Source organism: Drosophila innubila (assembly GCF_004354385.1).
Source record: "Drosophila innubila isolate TH190305 chromosome 2L unlocalized genomic scaffold, UK_Dinn_1.0 4_B_2L, whole genome shotgun sequence".
Lineage (NCBI taxonomy): Eukaryota > Metazoa > Arthropoda > Insecta > Diptera > Drosophilidae > Drosophila > Drosophila innubila.
In genome coordinates this window covers 20,108,311-20,114,391 of record NW_022995372.1, presented here as the reverse complement: position 1 = coordinate 20,114,391, position 6,081 = coordinate 20,108,311, and positions in this window count along the sequence as shown.

Here is a 6,081-nt window from a genome sequence, read left to right as displayed (position 1 = left end):
AAGCATTGAAAAACTTCATTCTGTTCTTTAAGTTTTTAAGAGTTTTTTATACGTTTCTTCAACACTCATATCTTTATTTTGAGTATCTTTATGAGTGATCCAAAACTTGTGTTAGTCCAAAGGTGGCAACTCACTTTGGTATTCGGCGAATTTAAGTTAATTTCCGTTGTTAATTGGCAATCACATTTATCGGCAATCAGTTTAGTTATTTATGTTGTCATTACTTAAACCATTTGCGATTTATTTGCAGACACAGTGCTAATGTTTGATTGGGCGATGTTTGTACTTTTAACTGGATAGATCCAGTGCACTTTAACATGCTAATTACAGTAATAACAAGGTAAGGTAAACACAAAACTGTCGGTTTTGGCTTTCAGAGTTTAAGATAACAACTGATTTTAATTTGATGCGAAAGTAGCTGCAAGTAGCTGCTGTCAGTCAGAGGAAGTTAAATAAACGTACAACCGAGGAGACCTCATGATAGGGAGCTTATCTATACTCGTAAAATGCACAAAATGATTGTGCTCCACTGAAATGAACTGGAACCAGATAATGCAGCACCCGAGTAAGTTGTATAATTATTGTTTATTATAATTGATGTGGACATGTTGCAGTCAAGTGCAATGTCGAGACTCGCGATCAATTGGAGAGCAATGCAAAAGCCTTAGATTTTTCCCGTTACCTCTTCCCTTGACCGTTTCCTTCTCTCTCTCAATTGACAATCATCAATTACATATTTTAAGTTTACCCCATCAATTGGCATATTATTTTTTTGCGACAGTCATTGTCTCCAATATTTCAAACATTTCAATTACTTACAGTTTTTCTTGCTTAACATATCTCAATCAGCCAATTGGATTGCCATCGCCCTCCTAACACAATCCCATCCATCAGTTGACCAAAGTGCAGATTAGATGAGCAAAAGCGGTTAACCATTTAACAGGTAATCGAAAGCGTTAAGCAGATTGGAGTTAATTTTATGTGAGAACCAACTAATCGGCTCTTGGGCGGCTTTATTGATTCATTTACTATTCAAGTGATAGCATTATTAGATGAATGAAATTGTTTGCTGATTTTCGAAAATGAAATGAAAGGGAAATGTGAAAAACAAGATTATATTGATAAGAACCCAATCGCAATTTTATAGAGAACGCAGAATAGACAGCTCTTTCATAAACTGATTTGGCAAACTCTTATAATGATTAATGGAATATGGAATTTAAATATATTCAAGTCTTGCCATAATGTACCCATAGAAAATATTTTAAAATTTTGAACTTAAAGTAGTACCATCTGCAACTACATAAATTATATATATATGTACCACACATACATCAAGTGTATTTTGAAATTTTGAGAAAACAAAAATAAATCATTACCAGAAGAATTTTAAGGTTACGATATCCTGAAAATTGCCTAACGATCGAGTTATAAACACAAAAGCTAAACAATAAACAATTATGAAAAAAATGCACTTTTTAAATAAAATAATAAAAATATAAATCTGCTTGATTCTTCCCCTAAAAGTCGATCACACCCGATTAGTGGTAATTGGACTTCCCAGTCTTTTTAATACTATGCCGTGCCCAAATTAAACTACTTTAGCACTACAAGTCAATTTAATTGAATTAATAAAAACCAAATTTCATCTATGAAATTTTAGAAATATTAAATTCAATCTAAAGATAAGGAAAGGCATTTAAATTCAATGAGTTTGAAGCACTTTGCTGAATATTGACATCTGTCGAGAATAATTTATGAAATTATTTATTGACTTTTCACGTTGTCTGTGACTCTCCTGGAGACCAAGTGTTAAACACAAATTGAATTGGCGCATCTGTCCAGGCGTTAACTATTTACATTGGCAACAGACTGAATAAGTGTCTGTGTTGATGTAAATGCTAATATTTTTGGTCAGTTGCCGCAGGCGAAACGCCGCAAGCTGCGTCAGTTGGATTCAAGTTCAAGTTTGAATGGCAAAATGAATTTTAAAGGTCAAATAATGAGTTAAAATATTAATAAAACCGCCATTTGTTTATAGGCAACGGATAATCGACGTATTTTTTGGACGAGTACCAAGAAAATGTTTGTCTTTACAGATAAAAAATATACTATATTTAGAAAAAATACATTTGCATTTTAAGTTTGTTTTTACTGTATCCAAAATAAATTGGGATATAAGTATAAGTTAGATCGTTAACTTTGACCTTCGATCTAGTGGATAGCACACGCAGAGTCAATTTCGAAAGGAAAATACCTTAATTAAGAATACTAAGTTATTTACAAACAAATCAAAATCAATTGCAAAAACTGGGAAATGCAACGAATATACTATGAGATAGATGCGCAGATGTAAATCGATTATAACCGGTAATAGACCAGATATTAACTAGTTCAATGCGGCTGTCCAGCGATGCAACTTGGTCAAAACGAAGCACTGCAGCTGCCAACAATGCCAACTATATATTTATGGCCAAAAGCAATTTAAAAACAATTGCCATGTGTTCTCCCTACGAGTACTCTCGTTGTATATCGTGCTCGTATTCATATGTATCCAATTCATTTTCTACAGCTATGCAAACTTGAACAATGGGCAATTCATAAATGCAATCCCAACTTCATTGTGTGTGTGGGCCCCGATTGTGGGCCATAAATGTGTGCCAAGTGCAGTGGTCTAATTGACTAAGCAAAGCAATTTCCATACATTTTATCCTTCAATATGACGGAATAAGGATAGACAAAAGTTTTGTATTAAGTTGGTTATCTATTAAATGAATTTGAGACGTGGTGCATAAGAAACTATAAAGTCACATTAATTTCATTACTACAGTTATTTGATTACTTAGCTTGTAGCATATTCATTTCATCTTTTTGTAGATACAATATTTTGCGACAAATTTACTAAATTTAGTATGAAGTATGTATTTTAAGATTTATTTGTAAAGTTACGTTTAAATGATTAAATATTCGAATTCAAAATATTTTATTAAACCCGATAGAATACTCTCTCGTCTTAAGCACACTTGACTTATTGTTATTGTTCTTTTCAATAAGAAATTATATGTCATTTGCAGCTATAATCATTATTCTATTAACACTGCAACTCATCACCAAATTTTCGTGAATTTGCGGAGAAAATTAAAGCGCAATTTCTGCCATTCACAGAATTTTAGTATATCGTTTGACAAAAGTGACCAAAGAAATCTTACATAAATAACGCTCCCTCAAGTTTAAAAAGACGGCAAGGAATCAACAACAACAAAATGTGTATAGCAAAACACCGCAAAATCATTTTACGGGGTTTTGCGACAAATGCTAAGTGACTTAAAGGGGGCTGACTTTAGGAATGGGGGAGCAAGCGGGCTGAAACCCAAAAGTTGACACAATGCCATTGGAATTGTCCTCTTTAGGATACCAGGCGCCATCGTAATTGGTTTGCTGTTAACCATCGATAAGCTCAAGTGCTGAGTTTCAATATTTATGGGCACAAGGGTTTTTAAAATTGAGGCAAACGTACTCTTATCTTTTTTAAATGGCATCTAATATCTTTAATTCTTATCCCAGAAAGACGTCATGGAAAATCGTTTTTCTTTTTAAACAATAGAGCTTTACTTAAATTCATTTGGTCAATCGTGGTTTATGCATCATATTTCCGTGAAATTTGTGTAGATTAATTTATTTATACAATCAATTAACATTACTTTTCGCCCTTATAAAACTGAAACTTATTTCACAGCAATTTTACAGCTGCGTACGATAATAATATAAATTTAATGAATTCGTCAGTTGAAAATGCTCGATTGAGAGCTTTAAAAGCAATTTGAATGTTTTTTATAGTTTCATGAATATAGACAACAATTTAGATATGATAGAAATGATGATGATAGCAACCAATGTCAAAGCTATTCATCATAAATCAAGGTATTAAAACTTACAAAATATAATTATCGGCTCTGATATCTCGAATGGTGTTCACAGCTTTTGTTATTAATTTTTGATATATTATTTACTATTGATAGCAATGTGGTCAGCATTTTACAACAAAAATGGTCAAAATCTCAATTTTCAGTTAGATAACAACTACAATTAAGTAGATAATATATCATATTATATTTATAGGAATTTGGCGGCAACAAGAAAGGTAACTGTGCTTAAACCAGTTGAGAATTACAGTATGACTGACAGTTAATTTAATTGAATCTCAAACTAAGCTCAACAGCTGCAACTCTGATGTGATCAAGAAACGAAAGACGGTATTCGGTTTAGCCATATCGACGTAGGTTCGAAGTGGCGTGTAGGTAGATTCTAAGCTGTTATCAGTGGTACAACAACAAACAAAAAACAACAGCAACAATGTGTCACAGAGGCAGACGCAAATGACCCGACAAAAAAGATTTTGGAATGCGAAACGGATCCACAGCACAAAAGTAGAACAGTGTGTCTAAAAGACCTTACAGTGAACAGATAGAGTGACAATGTGATTGATAAAGAGAGAAACAGAGATAGAGTAAGAGAGAGAGGGTGAGAGGGTAGGAGGGTGACTGAGCCGGCGACGATGCGTAGAAGACCAAAATAAACATCAAGTACACTTTTTGGTTGGAAAAATTGTTGTAGTTGGAAAACGAATTTATTAAAAACGTCTAAAAATATACAAAGAGAGAGGAAGGTAGACAAAATGAGAGGAAAGGCACTTCACATTTCATTTATAGGCAAAGCAAAAAAAAAATATTTTAAAAATTAAAATTTTTGCTTTATGTACATACAAATTACCGTTTTTCCGTGACAATAACAAAACAGCTGCTTTTATTTTGCTCTTTAGAGAGGCGTTTCAAATATTGCTTAAACGTAGCGACTCCTTAATTTGTTTATAATTAACAGCATTTATGAACGAAACGTTTAAATAAAAATAAATATCACGCACAATTCATGATCTTTCAAAAAATGGCGCACTAAAAACACGTGTTTTTAATAACAGATAATATTTTGTTAGAATTTCATAATTTGATTTTCATATAAATAGAATACACAATTTTTGTTTATAATATTGAAATTTTTCAAAATTTTCTTTGCGGACAATCGAAAAACAAACTGCAGTCCGCGCTCTGAAACTGAGAACTGAAATGGAAGAACAAAACGGCAGCAGGGAAACTCATTGCACAGAGAGCGGGTAGTCGAGAGAGAGCGACAGAGAGTGAGAAAGAGACTGAGACTGATAGGGGGAGGAAGCGAGCAAAAACGCCGGCTGCCGCACAGTGGGACATGTTAGCTTTACCGAATTCAATTGGAATGATTCACAATTTACAATTTAATTTAATTCAAATACGAAGAAATTACTGATGTGTTATTTATTTAAAGTTTTATCAAGCGAACTATATCTTTTAGATCTTTTTGTCCGGGCTTTCTCACATCTTACAGCATATACCCAAACATTGCAAATTTTTTTATTTCAAACGTTATATAGAATACATTGTAAGCTTAAAAAAATTCACCCAACAATAAATAATTATATAATATATTTTCATATTATACCACAGTTTATTAATGTTTCATGTTTTTTGTTACTTTTTAGAATAATGTTGTAAGCAAACTATGGGTAACAGTGACATAAATTATAAGTTTTTTAGTTATTACACTCAGACGCCGAATTCATGAAATAAATAATACGAATAAATAATATAAGAAAATTTTTAATAATAAACTCCCCGACTATATTTGTATTTGCTGATGACGTTTACGTTATTGTCGCGCTTGGGGCTCGATTTATTGTTATCAGTAAATTTAAACTTTACAACAATTTATAAGTAGCTGCTAGACCCACGGTATTTGGCAGAACGTTTCCAATTGTTAACAGTGCTTTAACAGTGAGCATTTACAACAATGTTAGATATTATATTCTGTTTACATTTGTTTTTCAAAAAATGAACTATAAACAAGGAATACAAATTATTTAAAGTATCAACAAGTAATTATACTCTGGGGTTAAATGAGAAATATTGAAAAATATGCCGTAGCTTATTGAAATTTTACAGTTCGATTGTTCCTATAGCATTTATAGATAGTTTCTATCGAACCGATTTCATG